This window comes from Bos mutus, chromosome 11 (genome assembly GCF_027580195.1).
Source record: "Bos mutus isolate GX-2022 chromosome 11, NWIPB_WYAK_1.1, whole genome shotgun sequence".
Taxonomy (NCBI): Eukaryota; Metazoa; Chordata; class Mammalia; order Artiodactyla; family Bovidae; genus Bos; species Bos mutus.
In genome coordinates, this window is record NC_091627.1 from 102,771,752 (window position 1) to 102,794,829 (window position 23,078).

A 23,078-nucleotide genomic window follows, 5' to 3' on the forward strand; every position below is an offset into this window, starting at 1 on the left:
CTCACTGGAAAAGACTCTGATGCTGGGAAAGATCAGAGGCAGAAGGAGAAGGGGCTGATAAGAGGATGAGACGGCTGGGTGGCATCACTGACTCAACGGACAGGAGTCTGAGCGAGCTCCAGGAGATGGTGAAGAACAGGGAGGCCTGGCGTGCTGCAGTCCCTGGGGCCACAGAGTCGGACACGACTGAGCCGCCACCACCAAGCGACACTAGCCCGGGACGGGGCTTGATGGAGCCCCACTCTAGGCGGTGCCACCTGGTGGGTGAGGGGACGGAGGGCTGCGCCTGGCGCCACCCGGCGGTGAAGGGACGGAGCCCCACTCCACGCAGCGCCACCCGGCAGGTGAGGGGACGGAGCCCCACTCCGCGCGGCGCCACCCGGCGGGTGAGGGGACGGAGGGCCGCGCTGTCCCTGGCACTGCACCCACCCCCTGCTCGCTCTGCTTTCACTTCCCTTCCTCCAACTGGGCGCCTTCAGCATGCCTTCCTCCCTGACCACATCACGACAGCATACGGAAGGGGGACACAAACACTTCGGGTCCCAGAGCCCAGGATCTTACAGCACGCCTTGGCAGACGCAAGCCAACACCTCCGCAGCCTCTGGTCCACAGGTTCAACCACGTTTCCTGGCGGCTCTGGGCCCCTGGTGCGGAGACCTCAGAAGGTTGAAGGCGCCACTCAGCTATTCCACCGCAGAGAGGGGACTCTGAGACAGCTGATCCACTTCTAGGAACACACATCTCTGGGTTCACACCCCAGTGCTTTCTCTTCCTCATGGCCCAGTCTTCACAGGCGGTTTATCACATTCTTCTCCAGGGCTGGTTTCGTTTCCATCATTTCAGGGACATGGCTTCAGTGCCACCACCGCAGGCTCAGAGGGACACCCTGCCTGTGGCTGGGCACTTTGGCCACCAAGCATCAGGCCACGCGGGGCTCAGGGAGCAGAGGTGCCCACGCCTGCTGGCCCAGCCCTGAGCGGAGACCAGGCCGCCAGCCTTGGCCCACGAAAGTGGTTAGCACACAGGGGTGGTCATAACAACCGCTGCAGTCTAAGAAAGGGCCTCCTCAGACCATTTAGAAGACTATGCTTTCATCATTTAAAACAATAACAATGATTCAACCAACCAACCATCAGTAAGATACAAGCAAAACAGAATTTTAAAGTCTGAAGAAACTCCAGTGTGGGATGAACGCAGTCTCAAATCTTGGGTTGGCCTCGCCTCCCGGGCCTCCTTCCTTGTGTGTCACCCCCACCCTGCCCACACGTCTCCCTGAACCCCGCAGCTTGAGCCCTCACCACATCCTTGACATCTAACTCATCGCTCCATGAAGCCCTTTGATGCCCCTGAGGCCCAGGAGAGGAGGCGGCCCCTGTCCTGTGCGCCCCACCCTCCCAGCTTCTCTGAATCTTCTAGTCCCCAGGAGTCTAGCCTGCACACATGGAAACAGAATTCCTCTTTCAGGTTGATTAAATTTAGGAAGAAAACATCCAGGGTAACCAAGCCCTGAGGCGTGGCTCCTTCCCCCCAGAGGTGCAGAAGCAGCCCGGGTTTGTCAGTGGGTGAGGGGCCAGGCGCGCAGCACACATCAGGTGCAGGGGACAAGCTGAGGGGCTCGGCCTCACCTTGCGGACTCACTGGGGCGACCACGGGCTCTGCTCTCACCTCCCTTTCCTAAGTTAGACTGAACCCCAACGTGACCTCCGGAAAACGGCTGTCTTTCCACAACAGCCTGAGGCTTTCCTTTCCCTTCTGACAATGAGGTAGTGACTTGCCCTTTCATTCATTCAACAAACATCAATTATACACTGATCGTGTGCCAGGCACTGTACGACACTTCTGGGGATACAAAGAAAGCTGAGCTGCTGGCCCTGCCCTGAAGAACAGTGATGTCTCAGGACACCCCAGATCCATTACAGTCACTGGGCATGTCCCCTGAGAACAATCGTCACACTGGTGAATGCCACACGGAACACAGCAGCCCCACACAAGGCAGTAAAGCTGAAGTGAACCTCTCAACAATTCCTCCAGACCTTTAAGGAGCTACTGTTGAGGAGCTACACACCGAGAAGGGAGAGTGGAGCAGGGCAGGGCATCCAGCCACCCAGCACCCCCACGCAGCCCCTCAGGGTTCCTACGGTAGACAATTGTGCTCTGACGCTGCTTCTCCTCTTCACTGCCCAGCACTCACTCCCTTCCTCCTAACGAGAGGTGCCTGCTGTTACTAGAGTGACCAGACCACCTGCCCTCTCTCAACCGGAGGGGCAGGGGTGCGCAGGAGACCCACGCCAGGCAATCCGAGTGCCTAGTCCCCCAGCCTCAGGGGTGAAGGCTGAGCTAGGCCCACAGGTCAGCGGACTCCTGCCCCTGCCCCGCCCATCCCGTCCCACGTGAGCGCCGTCCCAAAGGGCGCAGCCCCGCCTGCATCCCTGACTGAGGACCACCCCCCGAGCCCCCTGGAGGCGCCCTTCACACCAGGGCGTCTCTGGGCCAGCGGTGGCGCCATCTTGAACTCAGATGTTCCCGAGCGCCCGCTATGTCCCTGGCAAGGCTGCCCAGGCCAGGGGCCTCACAAGCTGTGCCAGCCGCCACCTCCCATAGGCAGCAGCGCTGTTGAGGACTCCAGGTCGCTCCAGCTTCCCCTCCCCCACCGCCCACTCTATAACAGTGCCTGCCCCTTTAAGAGTGCGAGCTGAAACCTGGAAATCAGAACCACCTCCCCCGGGGCCAGGCCACACTTTCCGTTCACCCTGCAATACTCAGCACTCAGCGTGTCCCAGCAGTCTTTCTTTCCTCTGAAACGCAGGTGCAGCATCTGGTTACCAGGGCGCCTGTGGAATGGGAAGGCAAGTCCCAAATGGCACGGGGTGGACACTCCCATGCCCAGGAGGAAAGGTGGTTCTGAGAAGTTCGATGGGCATCTGAATATTTACTCTCAAACATGAAAAAAAGAATTATGTTTTCACTGAGAAAGAACCGGACGGCAAAACAATCTGGAAGATCAGCACCAGCTCACATAGCGACGATGCTGGGGTGCGAGGAAAGACGGTGAGCTCACCCCCGGCCTGCAGAGCCACCCAGGGAGAGAAGGCAGGGAAGGGCTGTGGGGGAGGCCAAAGCCCTTCCCGTTTCAAAATGGGAAGTGAAGACATTTTCAAAGGCAAGGAAAAGCTGTTATTACCCATGAGCAGATTCTCATCATGAGTTTTAGAAACGCAAAAGGAAGTTCCTGATTTCAGAGGCATGAACTTAGGGAATGTTTCTGGTAAAGATCCTTGAACATGTGCACGTCCAGACTCCGAGCTCCCAGGGGTTCCAGTCAGCCAGGAAGCAACGCGTGGCCCCCAGGAGCGCAGCTTCCGGGGACTACAGCCTCCCTGGTGGGCGGTGGTGAGGGTGAGGCCTGGGTACACACGTGCGTGTATAAAGAGTGTATACACATGCGTGCAAGTGGCAGACGTACGTGCAGGTGTGAGTGGCGTGTGCAAGCATGACTGTGAGCACGCGGGAGGTGAGAGGAACACGCTGCAGGGGGGGTTGGGCTGGGTGGAGGGAAGGTAACAGGAGCAGGGGCTCTGGCCAACTACACCCAGACATGCAGCGAAGGCTCATGCCCAGCGGTCTGTAGCACAAGGAGGGCTCCAGGCCCCCCCTATTCTGGGGTCTGCCATCCGACCAGCCTTGACTGTAGGCACTGCTAGTGCAGTCCATGCCTCCCAGGTGGCTGAGTGGTACAGAACCCACCTGCCAATGCAGGAGACACAAGAGATGGAGGGTCAACCCCTGGCTCGGGAAGATCCCCTGGAGGAGGGCATGGCAACCCACTCCAGTGTTCTTGCCTGGGCAATCCCACGGACAGAGAAGCCTGGTGGGCTACAGTCCACGGGGTCACAAAGAGACAGAACTGAAGCAACTAAATAAGAACATATATCCTTCTTGAAATGCAAACACCTGTAAAAGCTGAACACAGTCAATTTCACTGACACCGAGAGTAAAGTGATTCTCAGATCCCTTCACTGGACAAACAGCAGGGCCTTGAGATCACCCTTCTGAAAGGAAAAGCAGGATGAGGAGGGAGGAGGCAGGAAAGATACCAACAGACCCAGGTGTCTCTCAACTCTGCTGGTAAGGCCGGCCCTCCCACGCTCAGAGGAAGATGGCTCTGGCAGGAGAAGCAGTCTGCCCCACCTGGGCCCCCACTCCAGGCCCCTTCCCACCCAGGGCATCTCGCCCACTGGCCCTTGTCGGATCCCACACCCTGCCTGAAGTCCCCCCACCCGGGCAGCCCTCGCCTCTGGACACACCCAGGGCTCCAGAAACCCTGAGGGCCTAGTGGGGAAAGCAGATCCAGCCTGCAGCCTCAGCACCTGGTGCCCCGAGAACTCAGATGAGACCTCTGCCATTTCTGTCCTTTAAATGAGGGATTAAGGCCCAAAGGATCCGGGACCCATTTCAGGCTCGAGTGTTAAGACCCACATGAAAGAGAGGAAGGTCTCAGGCCCTTGAGTTTAGTTACAATAGCTGCCCACACCTCCTTTCCCCACAGAAATTTCCCCAACATGTTGCCAACACTTTCCCAACAAGCACATAAACTTATCTTTCAAAGCAGATAACAACTTGCAGGAAAGACACAGCGAGTTGCCTCCAATGTCCATTCTTCCTTTCCTCCTTAGTTAACAGGCCCAGGACCCTGAACTTTGGTTGGCATGGGGCCGCCTGCCTCCCTGACTGTGGCCAAGGGTTCAGCTCTTGCCAACACGACACAAGGAGAGCTTGATGAGGAGTTCTCAGGAAGTTCAGTTTCCTGCAGCCTACAAGGCCCCAGAGCTGGGTGCGCCTCTGGCTGCCTTCCTGGACAAGAGGCTGGGCCCGGGGACAGGAGGGCACACGATCTGAATGCCCACCTCCAGACACCAGTACAAGGAGAGAAATAAACACCGCCTTTGACTAAGCCCCTCTTCCTCCAGATCTGCCGTTACACACAGCTAGACGTTAATCTTAACAATTTTACCATTTCCCACTTAAATCCAACGGTGGACAATGTCACCATCCTGGAGTGCTAAGAGCTGGGAACAAGGAAGGATACTATTTCAGATTTAAGTTGATTAACAGTCCCATTTTCCCAGAAAAAGAACTTTAGACAAAGCATTCTCAAATTTACCCTGGGCTCCAGGCTAGGGTGAGTACATTCTCACAAGAACTTATAAGCAGAAGAAGATTCATTTTGTTTGAATTACTTCATAGAACAGTTTCTTCCCAACATAATCAACACTTATAATCCTAAAAAAGCTAACAAACTCTATTTCCAGGCCTGCTTGAGTAGCAAGTTTAAAAAGCTTTAATATACCGAATTCCTGTTTACTGCCCCAAACATTTAATAGCGTGGCTTGCATGTTCCTCACAGACAAATCTAGGTTATGAGGTAAAAATAGCCCTTGTTTTTATTCATTAGAGTTCGTCCATTAAATTAGGTTCGCAGTCTAAGCCATGGGCTGCTGTTGCCGTGACAAACACTGGTGCGACTAACAGTTGATGATACAGCCAACCTACGGGTCTGTAACAGCGGTCAGATCCTGTCGTGCCCAGTTCCAAGGAATGATATAGCAATTACATCCCAGGAATCTGATCACAGCTCATCTAATCCTGTTTGAAATGAACCGTATCAACGATAGTCGAGAACCCTCTTTGCCATGGAAGGGGCTGAGGCTGTGCTGGCTGCTCTGAGAATGAACTTGCACACCAGACAGTGTGGCCTGAGCCCCAGGAGCCTCGGGGCTGGGGCGCAATCAGGCTCCCGGCCCCATCGGCAAGTCCCCAGTGAAAAAGGCCTACGTGGTCCCAGGTTATTAACTGTTGCTGCTGCTGCTGAGTCGCTTCAGTCGTGTCCGAATCTGTGCGACCCCATAGACGGCAGCCCACCAGGCTCCCCCGTCCCTGGGATTTTCCAGGCAAGAGTAACTGGAGTGGGTTGCCATTTCCTTCTCCAATGCAGGAAAGTGAAAAGTGAAAGTGAAGTCGCTCAGTAGTGTCCGACTCTTAGCGACCCCATGGACTGCAGCCTCCCAGGCTCCTCCGTCCATGGGATTTTCCAGGCAAAAGTACTGGAGTCGGGTGCCATTGCCTTCTCCTTAGAAACTGATGGGAATCAATTTTAAAACCTGGGTCTTCTTAACCAAGATGGCAGTGCTGCTATCACGGAGCATCCCTCTCTCTGAGCCAGTGACCCAACCCTGCAGAAGGCCCCTCGCTGCTCCCAACCCATCTGCTGGCTTTGCTTCTGTCTTTGACCAACAAGGTGAATACCTAGTTCAGTAAAGATATTTGACTAATTAAAGAATGATTAAACAATCAAGTCGACTCAAAATGCAAAGATCTTCCTCCTTCTGCTGGGGTTATTCAAAATACCATACAGTTCAAAGGCACCTGTAATGACAATCACAAAACACACGTCCTAGTAGAAGACTATTTCCAAGACTATTAATGCTTTCAAGTAAGATGGATCCCTGTCCTCGTGGGCTCTGCAGGGTTTAAGGAAGACACAAATGAAGAATGTGATGGCTTTCACCAGCGGGGGCAGCCCTGAGCTAGGAGGACTCCTCTGGAAGGGACAGTCCTCGTTCAGTTGTATCCACCTGAAGCTCCTTCTTTTCAATCAGCCTGTGCTCTGACTGGGAGAAGGCAATAGCACCCCACTCCAGTACTCTTACCTGGAGAATCCCATGGACGGAGGAGCCTGGTAGGCTGCAGTCCATGGGGTCGCTAAGAGTCAGACACGACTGAGCAACTTCACTTTCACTTTTCACTTTCGTGCATTGGAGAAGGAAATGGCAACCCACTCCAGTGTTCTTGCCTGGAGAACCCCAGGGACGGGGGAGCCTGGTGGGTTGCCGTCTGTGGGGCTGCACAGAGTCGGACATGACTGAAGTGACTTAGCAGCAGCAGCAGCAGTGCTCTGACTGGTAACGTTAAATCCATGTACCCTTTGAGTTAAAGGTCAAGAATGTCTACTAAGAAATAAAACAACCCTAAAACAGAGTAAAAGGAGGTCGGAGAAGTCAGGGAAGGATGTTACCTTGTCGGAGAGAATCCAGAGATGCATGAGACAATAACTGTCCATAAATTATCAGAGAAAAGGAAACTATTGGGGAGTAGAGTGGTCTCCAAAGAGAATGACAAGGATCTGGGCTTCAGCACAGAGTGCAGGTGTCCTGGGGGACTTTCTGCAAAGAGCCTCAGAGTTGAGGTGTGGAGACAGGGCGCAGGGGGAGGAGCCAGGGAAGCTGCCAGACGCTCCACAGGGGCCAGGAGGAGTTTGGTCTGCACGGTGCACAGGGAGCTTCCACCTCCACTAACACGCCAGGCGTCCTCCCGTGTCTCTGACACGGAGCTTCTCCATTCTAGAAAGCTGCTGCTGAATCACTGCAGAGGGGTGGGAAAGCGAAAGAGCACAAGGCAGGAGGTGGACTTCCAAGGCCACAGACTCAAGAAGCGCTTCCCTAAATAGACTGTGTGTACAAGCATGTCTGAGCCCCAGGCCAACCGAATCAGGCACACTGAAGACTTCGCCCATGCTGCCCTCGGGCACCATCACAGTCCACAACCATGCAGGACTGGGGCCAAGGGGCAGAAATGCTGGGAGTGACCTTCACTATATGCACAAGGAAGGAGGGGATAAGATTCAGGCCCAGCCTCACCAAGTCACCTGCAAACTGAGGGCAAAACTCAACTGCCCGCTCAGGGCCGTGAGGCTCCTGAGCACAAGGGCTTTGGGTCCCACATCTCTAGGATTATAAGAAGCAGCCTTCACTCAACCTCCATGACCTTCCCTGAGTTCCAATGGGCAGATTCAAGCAGTTATTAGGGAGGAGCAGGGATGCAAGACCAGGGAGAAACAGGCAAGAAGAGCTTTGGGGCAAGGTCCTGGTTCCTCATCAAAGGATATACACAACCATACCTTGGAGCTGTTTTGTAAATACTGAACTCCCTTCCAGGTGGAAAAAATTAACAATTAATGACGGTATGCAGCCCACAAGCATGTAGACCCAGACCAGCTGGACCTGAAGGTTGACGATGCTGACTCCTACTTACCTCACCACCAACCCATTAGAAGAATGTCCACAAGCTGATCACACCCTCTTCAAACAATTATGATAAAACTTCTCACTATCGGCCCCAAGTTGGGACACAGGGTTCTGGGGGCATTAGCCCGCTATGGCCCCCTTTGCCTGGCAAGGTAGTAAAGCTATCCTTTTCTACTTCACCCAAAACTCTGTCTTCGAGATTCTAATCAGCACCAGTGCACAGAGAAGCTGAACTTTCCGCGTGACGCCTCCACCCCAGGTGGGTGTTGACCAGCTCGGTGTTTCCCCAAGGCCAACCAGCTCAGCCACCTCTCCTCCTCCAAACCAGAGTAATGACAATGTTTGGAAGAGTCTGGGGCATCTTGATACTTCCTGGCACACAGCCCCATTCTAACTGGACTCTGTCAAAGATTCCATTTTATAGGTCATTTGATTATCACCCAATTATGCAATGTGATCACTGTTTAACATGTGCTTATGCAGAACAAAGTCAAAGCAATCAGTAAGCAATGTGAAAATATTTAACACTCCACTGCACACAATCACAAGTTTCTATGTGCTTTAGGAAAAAAAAGTGTCAGCAGAAGACAGCTGGGTCAGTGACCACCTGACCAAAGCTCTATGAGTCCAGACCCCTCCCCCACTTCCCTCTTCCTCCTCCTGCCCACATCCTTCTCCTCTGACCTTTGCTGGCAGTCCCCTGCCTCTCAAAACCTCCTTCTTCTGCAGCATTTCCCCTCAGAGGTGCCCTGAGCAGGACTCATAGATGCGACACACTCCACCCTTTTGAATACACATTTTAGAACAGGGACACAGTAGGAAGAGGGGTTATCAAGACTGTAAAGATGCTGGGCCTCCTGCGGGAAGGTACCTTCCCTGGATGGGCGCTGGCCCAGAGCTGCAACGCACAGACCTCTGCTGCCTGTACTATTCAATCCACACCCCAGCCCATCCCCATCCGCCAGGCGCCTTCCCCATTTGACACGTGAGAGTTGACTCAGGTTCTTGTCCAGCACTTTCTCTTCCCACATCCCAACTTGCCCCACTCAAAAACCAGACACAGACAGCCCGAAGACATGGCTGCAGAGGCTGTGACACAAACCAGATTCACCCCTGTGAAATAACACACGACTCTGTAGACGGCAGCCACGGTGACTTAGGCGTTGTCCCGTCACGGTCAAGCCACAAAGGTGAGGGGGTGTCACAGGCAGTGTGCGGCTGGCCTCAAAACAAGGCAGACACTAAAACCTGTCCACATCTATCTCCACCTCCATTTCCATTCCATCCCTCCCTCGGTAGGCCGCTGTATGCTGATCGCCCTGTTAGAAGGATGGGTCAGGCATCCAGAGTCAAATCTTGGACCTCTGACAAGCTGACACGCTCCCTGCCACTGCCTCCGCACACCCTACCCCACTCTGGCCTCCGCGTGGCCCTACTGATGATCCCCAGCATCGTTAGGAGGGTCAAACACCACAAAAAATTAACCAGAGTAAGACCAGGAAGCTTAGGCCCTTGCCCTGCTGTCCTTGGGCGGCCAGCTCCACGACCGCAGCCCACACCACGGGAAGGCCCCTCTCAGTTCAGATTGGTGGCTTTCCAGCCATTGTGAGCCATGGACCCCCGAGGCACCCTCCCCAGGAAAAGACGCCATGTTTGTACACATCCAGAGGAGCCCTCTCCTTTCTGTGCTTGACACTTGGATTTATTTAAAAACAAACAAGAAACCACAGGAAAAAACAATCATGACACCCACTCACACATCATATGCAAATAACTAGGTATTTTATTAAAAAAAAAAAAAATGCTTCCCCTCCCTGTAGGAAATCTATTTGGATATTCTGTATTCTATTTTAAAAAACGTTTACCTGGTCACAACCTCAGGCTGACTTCACCAACAACTGCCGTCTGCAAACATGTTTTAGCCCCTCCTAGCCCTTCTGCCCCTCGGCCGCTCTTCCTTCCTCAGCCATTAGCACCAAAGCTGTGGCACTTAATCTGAGACAGCTCCCATACATCATGTTTACATATTAGGATGGACCCTGAAAGCCCTGCAAAGTCAAGAAAATCCAGAAGTACCTCAGCTCTTGAGCTCCAGGAGAAACCTGGAATCCCATGGGGAAGGTGGCTGTTCTACTCACCCAAACGTGCAGCGGGGCTGTGCCTGCCCAAGGGGATGACAATGCTGATCACATGCGGGGCGCCAGGGAGAGGACCTGCTGCCATTCAGAGGGCCTGTCCCTGCAGGCCAGTTCCTCCGACATTCCCCAAGCCCCTACTAATGGCAGGGGTCCGTTTCTCCCTAATTGAGTGAGAAGTAGCAGAGAGTGCACACCCCACACACCTGAACACACTCCAGGACCTGCTTGGGGAAGTGAGTCAGCAGGGCCGGTCCCCACGCCCTCGGGGGCTGGTGTTAGCAACACCGTCCTGGAGGAAGGTCGGGGTCTCACTCAGAGAGGTTGGAGAGGCTGCGGGCAGGAGCTGGGCACTCAGCCAGGTCCATACACTGGGGCAGGGGGCCAAGGCAGGCAAGGCTCCTTAGACACTTCGCACGCCCCTCGGCTGACACCACGGGCTGATCTCCCAACTTTTCTCTGCTGCCCGCCTTTTTTGGGAACTTTCCTCTCTGGATTCTGGAAACAGCAGCCCCATTTCCAGTTGAGTGGGAGGTGGCCTTGATTAATCTAAGAGAGCAATTCTCATCCTTTTCTTGAAGGAGAATCACCTAGTGGGCTAGTTTAAAAACAGACCGCAGGGCCCTCCCAGAGTTTCTGATTTGGTTGGCTGGTTGGGGCGTGAGACTATGTCAGACAAGTCTCGGGTGGTGTTGAGGCTGCTGGTCTGGAGACCAGGCTCAGAGACGCACGGCTAGATCAGTCAGCCCGCAGCCTCGTGTTCTGGGTCTGGGATGGCCGTGTGATCCTCACCACTCCCACTGGCCAGAGCAGGGCTGGGGACTGGCTGGCATGCCTCCTTCACACAGTCCCGCCGGCCCTAAGGATCATCCCAACCACTGGGAGACTGACCCGGGGATGTGGAATCTAGGTCCTCGATGAAACTGCTGCTAGAGAGGGCTCCGGTTGAGACACTCAATGTCCTTACTGTTTACCTGGCAGCCGACAGCACCCCAACCAACACAGCCCATAATCCACAAACCCAGGAAGACTCCTGAACTGGGCGTCCACATCTCCCAGGAGGGCCCACTCTCCAGAAACACTGGCCCGTCCACATGCATTTCCTTCACATTCCCAGGATCTGCACACCAAGGTCATCCTTCTTGAAAGCTCTAATTAATGGGCTAGAGAATGCACCGCTGAAATGCAAGCAACCCAGGACAGGGAAGGAAAGGAGGCCCACATTTGAGAGTGAGGGAGCTTTACCAGAGGCTGTTGTAACAGCCACTCAAGGGCACTGGTGAGGCGCAGAGCAGCGGACAGGGCAGAGAGAGGCTTTCGGGAGACCCCAGCATCCTGCCTGCAAGTGGGACAGGTCGGGCCATGCAGGGTCTCAGGGTCTGGAAAATGACCAGGTGTCTGAGGGAAAGGCTCTGAGAGGTTTCAGGAAGGGAGCTGGGGGGAGCTGATCTCTTGGCGCCTCCAGCAGTCCCCTCCCTTCCTCCTGGGGGCCAGAGGACACCCATCTGTTTTCCTGACCCCATTCCAGAAAATGGACACCTCATCTTTATCCCCATAGCATGCCTGCCCATGCCAGATACTGCCTGCTTCTGACACCTTCACCAGGTGACCCCAACCGAGCAGACTCCACATGGAAGGGCCCGCGGTGTCTCAGCTGCCCCAGGTGACGGACAGCGGGCAGACACGAGGGCCCAGCTGGGCTGGCTGGCAGGCATGCGACAGGGCACAGGCAAGGTCGAAAGAGAGGAGACGAGCACCCAGGAGCCCTGGGCTCTTATTTCCCACCTGGGTTATGTCAAAAGGGACGGGTAAGAGATTAAACCCAACGAGAAGAGGCTGCTCTGATTTCCAGTTCCATGTGGGCTCCAGCACATGCTCACCATATAACCCTGTCCTAAGCTTCAGTCCCTGGGAGCTCTGCCGGCGTCAGGCGCCGCTCCACACACCCGACGGGTCCTAACTCGTTCACCCCCGCGACAAGCCTCTAGGGTTGCCACTGCCTTCAGCCCAGTTTTACAGATGAGAAAACCAGGCACAGAAAGATGATGCTCCTTCCCCAAAGTCACACAGCCAACTGGAGGGTCCAAACTTTAGTACGTTCCACAGTATAGTACGATAAACAACCTAATAAGGAAAAATGGGCAAAGGATGTGAACAGGCAATCCACAAAAGATATGAACAGGTAAATCCACAAAGGATGGGAAAAAAAAGTCGCTCAGTCGTGTCTGACTCTTTGTAACCCCATGGACTGTAGCCCACCAGGCCCCTCTGTCCATGGAATTCTCCAGGCAAGAATACTGGAGTGGATTGCCATTCCCTTCTTCAGGGGATCTTCCCAACCCAGCAATCGAACCCAGGTCTCCAGCATTGCAGGCAGATACTTTACTGTCTGAGCCACCAGGGAAGCCCACAAAGGATATGACCAGGTAACTCACAGCTAAAATAAAAACTAGAAAGAAAAGGTTTTCAATACTTTTGGTAGTTTGGGAAATGTAATTTAAAAAGTAACATTCTTAATCCACTAGTTTGGCAAAAATTAACAATATTCGTACTCTTCAGTTCAGTGCTGGCTGAATTAAAGGGGAAAAGGCAATTTCACACATTATCTGTGCTCTGATGAAAAGAGAGATAAAGCCCCTTGGAAATGGGATGGGGCGAGGACGGCAATTTGGCAAAGTTATGTATTTAATATTATGCATTAACCCAGAAACAAAAAGATCTTAATGACCTGGGTAACCACAATGGTGTTATCACTTACCCAGACCCAGACATCCTGGAACGTGAAGTCAAGTGAGCCTTAGGAACCACCACTACAAACAAAGCTAGTGGAGGTGATGGAATTCCAGCTGAACTATTTCAAATACTAGAAGATGATGCTGTGAAAGTGCTGCACTCAATATGTCAGCAAATTTGGAAAACTCAGCAGTGGTCACAGGACTGTAAAAGGTCAGTTTTCATTCCAATCCCAAAGAAAGGCAATGTCATAGAATGTTCAAACTACCACACAATTGCACTCATCTCACATGCTAGCAAAGTAATGCTCAAAATTCTCCAAGCGAGAGAATTCCAGAAAAACATCTCCTGCTTTATTGACTACGCCAAAGCCTTTGACTGTGTGGGTCACAACAAATTGTGGAAAATTATTAAAGAGATGGGAATACCAGACCACCTTACCTGCCTCCTGAAAAACCTGTATGCAGGTCAAGAAGCAACAGGTTAAACTGGACATGGAACAACAGACTGGTTCCAAGTTGGGAAAAGAGTACAACAAGACTGTATATTGCCACCCTGCTTATTTAACTTACCTACAGAGTAAATCATGCAAAATGCCAGGCTGGATGAAGCACAAGCTGGAATCAAGACTGCAGGGAGAAATATCAATAACCTCAGATACGCAGATGATACCACTCTAATGGCAGAAAGCAAACAGGCACTAAAGAGCCTCTTGATGAAGGTGAAAGAGAGTGAAAAAGGTGGCTTAAAACCCAACACTCAAAAAACAACAATCATGGCATCCAATCCCATCACTTCTTGACAAGTAGATGGAGAAACAATGGAAACAGTGACAGACTATTTTCTTGGACTCCAAAATCACTGCAGATGGTGACTGCAGCCATGAAACTAAAAGACTCTTGCTCCTTGGAAGAAAAGTTATGACCAACCTAGACTGCATATTAAAAAGCAGAGACATTACCAACAAATATCCATATAGTCAGAGTCATGGTTTTTCCAATAGTCACGTATGCATGTGAGAGCTGAACCATAAAGAAAGTTGACCGTTGAAGAACTGGTGCTTTTGAACTGTAGTGTTGGACAAGACTCCTGAGAGTTCCTTGGACTGCAAGGAGATCCAACCAGTCCATCCTAAAGGAGATCAGTCCTGAATATTCATCGGAAGGACTGATGCTGAAGCTCCAATACTCTGGCCACCTGATGGGGAAAACGGACTTCTTAGAAAAGACCCTGATGCTAGAAAAGATTGAAGGCAGGAGGAGAAGGGGACAACAGAGGATGAGATGGTTGGATGGCATCACCAACTCAATGGACATGAGTTTGAGCGAGCTCTGGGAGTTGGTGATGGACAGGGAAGCCTGGCGTGCTGCAGTCCATGGGGTCACAGAGAGTTGGACACAACTGAGTGACTGAACTGAACCCAGAAAATCTACTTCTGGAAATCTAAAAGACTGAAACATCTGTGTTGACAATGATGTGGTTCACAGATTCCACACTATTTTTAGAGCAGAAAAATGGAAACAACCTAAATGTAGATCAAAAAAGATAGTTAGGTAAATTACGGTACACTCACACTCTGGAATACAGACCAAACTTTTCATGTCAGTACATACAGGTCTCCAGGACACAGCATTAAAGCAAATCAGAGACAATTTTGTATAATGGGTCTCCATTTATATTTCCAGTGAGAACATCCGTCCACTGAAGAGGCCTAGAAGCAGCAAGGAGCACCCAGATCTGGGTTTTCAATTCCATTCTCCACGAAAAGGAACTTGAACTCTTAGGGAAAATGGCTGAATTCAGGACTAGAAAGTACAAGGCAGTTTGGGGCCAGAAAGTAAAAAAGTTCCCAAAGAACGAGGAGGACATGTCAAAAGGACCTAGGAGCCAGCTGGAAGGGGCTCCTGCAGGCCAAGTCTGGGACAATTTAAGCAGAAAAATAAACAGGGGACTTGTTGGGTGGTCCAGTGGTTAAGAATAAGCCTTCCAATGCAAGGGACACAGGTTCAATCCCCGGTCAGGGAATTGAGATCCCACGTGCCGGGGGGCATCTAAGCCTGCATGCCACAACTACTGAGCCCACACACCACAACCAGAGGAGCACCTGTGCGTGAGGCAGCTAGAAAACGCCCAGCAGCTGCCAGGAAGAGCCAGCACAGCCAGAATTTTTTAAAAAATGAATAATGAGAGTAACTATGTTGCATAAAGCAGGTATTTGTGAGTGCAGAGACGTAAATTAGAGTAAATAAGGGAGAAAGTAAAGATCTTCCTTTTAGTACAACTCCCACTAATAAGCATGGAAAGAAACAATGAATTAGAAAGTCACCATCTGTCAACTATCAAAAGTGATCTGGTAAGACTCATCAATGGATTCTAAAGCAGCACATTTACATAGTCGCAAGCGATCTTACTATGATATACATGTTAACAACAAAGGGAAAATGGTAACTTTCAGTGAGGAAAACAGGCAGACACCCTCTTAATCAGGTGATGAAAGTTAGGACTAGAGAATGGGACTCATCAAGAGCGTCTGCCTCCCACCAGCTAAGATGCCTACAATATCACCCCTGTGCCGCATCAGCCAAAAGTGCATAAAGTGAATCTAAGCAGGAGGAAACCGCATGCAAACCCAAACTGAGGGACATTATCCAAAACACAGGTAACTGTCTCCAAAACTGTCAAAGTCAGGAAATTCAAAGAAAGACTCAGGAACTGCTCCGGATTAAAGGAGACTAAAAAGGCAGTACAGTTTAACACAACACATAATCTTGCATTTCCTTTTGCGCTAAAGTGGCTACTGGCAAGATCTTGAAAAAGATCTGTAGATGATTAGTGCTGCGTCGACATTTAATTTCCTGATTTTTAATCTTCATACTGTTGTTCTGTAAGAAAATGTCCTTACTATTATAAAACACACAATAAATAAAAGCGTATCAAGTCTACAACTTAACATTAAACGTTTCAGAAGAGGGTGTGCATCGTGCTAAGTCACTTCAGTAGTGTCCAGCTTTTTGTGACCCCATGGACTATAGCCAACCAAGCTCCATTGTCCATGGGATTCTCCAGGCAAGAATACTGGAGTGGGTTTCCATGCCCTCCTTCAGGGGATCTTCCTGACCCAGGGATTGAACCCCTGTCTCCTGCATTACAGACAGATTCTTTACCACTAGCGCCACCTGGGAAGTCCTGAGAGAGGAGTGATCCCACACAAACATGAGAGAGGATAAAAAGCAAATGTCAACATTTGGAGAATCTGGGTAAAGGGTATTTGGGAACTCTGGATTATTCTTACAAGTTTTCAGCGAATCTGAAGTAATACATTAAAAGATTTTAAGAGACCAACGTGTGCATATGCACAGAAACACAGGTAAATTCCTGGGGATTAAGTTCACGATGGTATTTTTCTTAAAAGTACAGAGAGACAAAATGAAGCCAGCCTGCCCCAGTCTTAGTACTGGTCTCCCCAGAAAAGGCTCTCCTCACAAAGCTTCTGCTCCAGGACACTGGAAAAAGCTGTGTTGAAGGATCTCTCAAGACTAGGACTAGCTCCTTAACCAAGTTCCACAGAAGTAGCAAAGACGTAATCAAGCCTTCTTCTCTGCAAACGCGTGCTGCTTTTCCCTGGTGAAAGCCAAAGGCTCCTGATGCTGTGAGCAGCTGATGATGCCACAGGGCCCTTCCTGGAACGCATAATCTCTAAAGGAGTTTTCCATCAGAAACCAGGATAAAATAGTCTTGGTCCCTTGTCTCCGCCTCTGCTTTCACTGAATTCTTGACATGTTACGCCATGGGTTGGGGGTGGGAGGGTCAGTCTGTCCCACGGGCTTTTTAGTTCCATTCCTCGGGTGCGTTTGTAGATTTGCTGGCTGAGGAGAATGCTCCCAGGCAGGCAACTGCCTAAAGGGATCTGAAGGGTCAGTGGTTCTATCAGATACAACCGGTCTGTCGAGTGCTTTACAGCGTACAACCACCTCTCATGGACATTATTTGATTTCATCCTTTCCCTAAATTGATTTTTTTTAAATTACTAATGGCTTAAAGTCTAACAGCAATACAACAAAATATCCAGTTTCCAAAAACGATAGGATATAATGTCTACTCTTGAGTCTAGACAGGAGGGAGTACTTGCACCGGAGCAAACTAACACTCTGAGATGGCCTAAGCCTAATGAAAAAGCTAAATAAAGTAGCTAACAGAATAAATACAAATGATTCTACCACTGAGCTCAGTGGAAATACAGCCTTCCTTTCTATGAATTTTTCCAGCATTTATTTCTTTAAGCCCTGTCTTCAGGGCAAACTCTCCCTATAACTGTAACTTTGGCTTGTTTATGAGACACCACAGAGAACAAGGCCTCGTGGACTCCAGTCACATGCGATGACCCCTGGGGCAGCACCTCGGCCTCCTGACACCAAACCTCTGCACAGCTACACTGACCTTCCCACACGGGCACCATCATTTCAACTTTATTCCAAGAAACCAGTGAATCGACTCTTCCAGAAATAAGCATTTCCACAAAGAACCCTCCCAAACAAAGGTCCTAGCCTAAATCCAAAGGCAAAAATTCCTGATAAAGAAAGTCTGTCTTCAAAGAAAAATTAGGCTTCGTTCTAGGACAACCTATAGCTAGCCTATGTGCACTTACCAATGCCAACAGCATCTAGATTCCAAAACAAACTCAGCACAGTAGGTTTTGTTCTCACCTTCCAGAGATGAGAAAATTGGAAAACAGAGGTAGCAACTGGCAGATGCAGGACTGGCATACAAGACAGCTCGTTCCATCGCCAGCCCTACTGCCCACAGTCCATACCATCCACCGTGCACAGAGATGAATCAGGCAGAATCTCACTGCAACATTCAAACTGCCACCCCACCCCCTGCTCCCTCGGTTTAGATGCCCAAATGGGCAGGTGGCGAACCAAATTCCACTCTTAAGCAGTCTCCCAACACAAAACCTATTCAGTGGCAAAGCAAGAAGACAAGATGGACTTTACTACTGCCTACACTTTTTTCTTACCCAGAGGATTATTTTCATGACCTGTCATTATGGATGAACTCGGGGCAGGAGGAATACATGATTATGTAATGTCAGAGGGCAGGCGACAAGGGGAGAGAGAGCGGAGCCCATCAGACCCCATCACAGCTCCCTTAGCCCACAAAGGAGTAAATTACCGTTGACGTTTTGAGTGTTTCAATCTCCTATGGCCTACACATTCAGGACTGGCTTTTCAAGAGCCGGTCACAGAAACCCTGCAGGTCTTTCGGGCCTCAATTCATTGACTAGCAAAGCCATAAAGAAAGAAAATATCAAAAGCAAAGATGTCAGAAATGTTGTTGGGGGCTGTGGACCGGCAGAAAAGGTCAGAGTTTGGAAGGATGGGACCAGATTTCCTACATCGAGAGGCATGTTTATTTTAAGCCGGTTCTGTTTACACCCGAAACACCGCGAGGCCTCGGCGTCTGGAGTCACTAAGATTCAGTCCTGGAGATGCACCAAGCAGGCGCCGCGACCTGCCTGGCCTCGGGGGCGCCGCGTCCCCGCATCCCGGCTCCCCTCAGCCCCTGGCGGCCCGAGGTGTCGTACGGCTGGGGGTCGCTGGGGTCGGATTGTTCTCCAAAGACGCCACCGCCCGGGAACCGCTAGGCTGTACGATTTCCATGACAACCGCGGGCGCCGTACGCGTCCGGCGCGCCCGGCGTCGAGGTGTGCGCCGCGCCCCAACTCCGCCCGGGGAGCATCCCGGTCTCCGGCGGCTCGCAGCCGCCGCGATACTCCCGGCCCGGCCACCTACCTGGCGCGTCCGGGCCCGCGGCGCCCGCGCCCTGCCTCCCGGCCGTCCTCGGTGCAGCCGGGGCGCGCGCCCGACCCGCAGCAGCAGCGCCGCCTCTGGGTCACGAAGTCCTGGGCTGCGGTCTGGCTCCAGGTATCGGTCCCTCTGTCCCGGCCCGCGGCGCCCACCCCAGCCGCGAACCCGCAACCCGCGCTGCAGCTCCTAGCCCGCCGCCGCCGCCGCTGCCGCCGCCGCTGCTCCGGAGGCCACGCCGGCCCCGCCCCCTCGCCACGCATGCGCGCTTCCCCAGCTCCCGGCAGGCCCGCCCTCACCCGGCGGGTCCTCATCCGCGGCGTTTCGTGTAGGTTCCTTCAAAACTCGCTGTCCGCTATGACGAAATCGCCTGCAAGGAGTTCTTGAACTTCTGCCCTTTAATTGGACGATGGCGTTTTCGCCCTCAAGTATACTGAGGATTGGAGGTCCTGACGCATTCCCGAGGAAGAAGGCCCCGGAGAGAGCCGCGACCCCGGGAGCCGCGCTGGCTCTTTGGGGAGAGCGCTTCCCTGGGTCCTTCGGCGAGCGCTCCCCGAGGTCCTTCGGCCACGTCTAGGAAACAACATTTAACCTAGAAATAAGCAAAAATTAAAATCATACTTTGATGATACAGATAAGCAAAAAGAAGACAGGAGCTGCTAACACTCTTCCAGACTGTCCTGGCGTATTGTTTAAATATACATTTATAGACTCACGAAATATCAGCTCCTTACACCTCTCTCCCAAAGTTCTATTTTTCCGTAGAAGGGAAATACAAAAGAGTCTGAAGTTTTAGAAGAAAAACTTCTCTTTAATAGGACTTTAAGACAATATTTTTTTTGAGGAAGAGAAACAATGGACTGAATATGAACATTTATCTTCGTCTTTATCAGAAAAAAAATTCTTTAATGAAAACTAATTCAATAAACCAGAACACTTAGTCGGAGCTCACATCTCTCATGTATAAAAGCAACAATGTACAATTTACTTTAAAAAGAGCAGATGTTAACCTGTTAGAAATGAAAATTAAACAAAACTCCTCTAACATTTAGATCTGAGCTTCCCTATGTCACCAAAAGCCAAACGAGGACAACAGTCTGGAATTAAAATAAGTAAATATAAAACTATTTTTGAAGTTTTATTTTCTGACTTTTTTCTCTTATGAAAAGAAATTTACTCAAAAAAAGCTTTCTATTATTTCTTCAGATAAATGGAAAGAAATATCAACAGAAATTTAACCCTAGCATAAAATTAAAGTCAAAAAAGAAATCAAACTTGTGGAAATGCAAAAATACTTATATACTTTATCTTCTAAAATTAGGATGACCATTATAAACCTGGTATAGCTGGGACATTCTCACTTTACACCTTTCATTCTAAAAAGTGTTCTCAAAAGTGTTCAGACAATACATTTTATGGCCTTGTTAACTTTAATCAGGGCTTCCCTGGTAAAGAATCCGCCTGCAATACGGGATTCCTGGATTCCATCCCTGGGTTGGGACGATCCCCTGGAGGAGGGCATGGTAACCCACTCCAGTGTTCTTGCCTGGAGAATCCCCATGGACACAGTCCCATGGGGTCGCAAAGAATGGACAGGACTGAGCGACTAAGCAAAGCAAAGCAAAACTTTAATCCAGCCAAGAGAATGTTTAAATTACTGACTTAAAAAGAAATCAACAACAAAAAAATTTTTAAAGTAACATTTAAATTCACAAACATCTAAAAATAGTCCAGCTTCCAATAACATTAGTCATTTGATTGCTGTGTAATTCACTTTTTAATCTTATAAAGATTAATTACATTTTCAGTATGGCAAGGAATGGGACCACAGTTTCAGTGTAGAGTGAACATTATCAAGAGAAAAGGGAGCCAAGTTTGTTAGTAAATACGGTACTATGCATTCCCTAAGCATCACAACATAAGAGAAGAAGGTATCCTAGAAGTGTATCTGTGGGAAGACATCGCCATCTTTTAGAAACTCTCAACATGTGGTTCCCTAACAACAGCTATGGTTTTTCCAGTAGTCATGTATGGATATGAGAGTTGGATCATAAAGAAGGCTGAGTGCCAAAGAATAGATGCTTTCAAACTGTGGTGCTGGAAAAGACGCTTGAGAATCCCTTGAACAGTAAGGAGATCAAACCAGTCAATCCTAAAGGAAATCAGTCCTGAATATTCATTGGAAGGACTGATGCTGAAGCTGAAGTTCAATAGTTTGGCCTCCTGATATCAGTGAAGAGCCAACTCATTGGAAAAGGCCTTGATATGCTTGCAGAAATTGAAGGCAGGAGGAGAAGGGGTCGACAGAGGATGAGATGGTTGTATGGCCTCATCAACTCAATGGACATGAGTTTGAACAATGGTGAAGGACAGGGAAGCCTGATGTGCAGTTCATGGGGTTGCAAAGAGTCGGACGTGACTGAGTCGCTAAACAACAACAGCATTAACATCTTCTCTAAACTTGCTAGAAACAGAAGTTCCCAGGTTCCACACCAGAACCGAATCAGAAACTCTGAAAATGGGCCAAGAAATCTATATTTTAACAAACTGACCAGGGATTCTGATAAACATGTGGACTTAGATCATCTAAAGTGCTATTTGGGGGACTAGAACCAACCTACATGAGAATTTCTCTGGGGGCCTTTAAGCATAAGAGGGCTTCCCTGGTGGTTCAGATGGTAGAGAATCTGCCTGCAATGCAGCAGACCTGGTTTGATCCCTGAGTTTGATCTCTGAGTTTAGAAGTTCCCTGGAGAAGGGAATGGCAACCCGCTCCAGTATTCTTCCTAGAGAATTCCATGGACAGAGAAGCCTGATGAGCTACAATGCATGGGGTCACAAAGAGTCAGAACTGACTGAGTGACTAACACTTTCACTTTCAAGCAAGATATATTTGTGTTTATATGTGTTTTCATTGGAGGATATACGTAACCTTGAAACCCAACAGCCCTGCTGTCATGGTAGCTGTGAAAGCCAGCAGCCTCCCAGCCACCAGAGGGGCAAAAAAGGATTTGGAGCACTTCATAAAGCCATGTCCCCAGGGAGTCCTCACTATTTGACTGACCTGACAGCTTACCGGAAAAGCTCCATTCTCAGGGCTTGTCTTTTTTTTTTTTTTTTTAATTGGAGGATAATTGCTTTACTATATTGTGTTGGTTTCTGCCATACATCGACATGAATAGGTATTCATGTGTCTCCTCGCCCTTGAACCTCCCTCCCGCTTCCCACCCCATCCCACCCTTCTAGGTTGTCACGGAGCACTGGGGTGAGCTCCCTGTGTCACACAGCAGATTCCCACTGACTGTCTATTTTACGTATGGTAATATATATGTGGTACTGCTACTCTCTCAATTTGTCCCACTCTCTCCTCCCCCCGGAGAAGGCAATGGCACCCCACTCCAGTACTCTTGCCTGGAAAATCCCATGGACGGAGGAGCCACTTTCATGCACTGGAGAAGGAAATGGCAACCCACTCCAGTGTTCTTGCCTGGAGAATCCCAGGGACAGGGGAGCCTGGTGGGCTGCTGTCTATGGGGTCGCACAGAGTCGGACACGACTGAAGTGACTTAGCGGCGGCAGCAGCTCCTCCCCCACTGTGTGCACAAGCCTGTTCTGTGTGTCTGCGTCTCCATTCCTGCCCTGTAAATAGATTCACCAGTACCCTCTTTCTAGATTCCATATATAAGCATTCATATGTGATATTTGTTTTTCTGACTTACTTCGCTCTGTATAATGTCTTTATTTGACCTGACTCAGGGTTTATTTGGTGCAAATGGCCCTATCCACAAAGCATTTGCTGAAAGGAATCAGTAGTAATTATTTAACAGTGCAACCGCCTAAGGTGGTGATACCAGGTGGAGCTAGCAAAAGGCTGACCAATTAACCTAAAAGGAAAGAATGAGGAAGACTTACCTGGGGGAACTTTGGAGAGATCTGAGATACTGCTCAATTATGTATGAAAGATTCTACAGGATAGGCTGTTTGACAGGCCATTAAAAAGTCTCAATAAATTAAAAAGGATTGATACCATACAAAGTATGTTCTCTGACACCCGTAATATTAAAATTGAAATCAACGACAAATGGAAATTACAAGTAGGTGGAAATTAAAAAACACAGCATTCAATAACCAAGGGGTCAAAAAGAACTCAAAAGGGAAGTGAGAAAACATTTTCAGAAAAATTTCAGTGGAAACTCAATGTATCAAAACTTTTGCAATGCAGCTAAAGCAGTGCTTAGAGGAAAATTTATGGCTGGAAACAGCTATATTTTAAAAAAAAAGACTTAAAATTAGTAACCTGAACTTTCTCCTTAAGAAGCTAGAAA

General features: G+C 50.0%; 1 protein-coding gene across 15 annotated transcripts in view; it reads right to left on the reverse strand.

The window, feature by feature from the left end:
* INPP4A (inositol polyphosphate-4-phosphatase type I A) overlaps positions 1–19,006 on the reverse strand; it is a 118,744-nt gene extending 99,738 nt beyond the window's left edge. For 5 of the 15 annotated variants that reach the window (XM_070379991.1, XM_070379990.1, XM_070379986.1 and 2 more), the window contains exon 1: positions 18,742–19,005. The gene's annotated coding sequence lies outside the window, so the exon portion shown is untranslated. Of the gene's footprint in view, positions 1–18,741 lie in introns of all 15 variants that reach the window. The other 10 variants (XM_070379987.1, XM_070379995.1, XM_070379989.1 and 7 more) reach the window with 6 other exon arrangements.
* Positions 19,007–23,078: the final 4,072 nt, after the last annotated feature.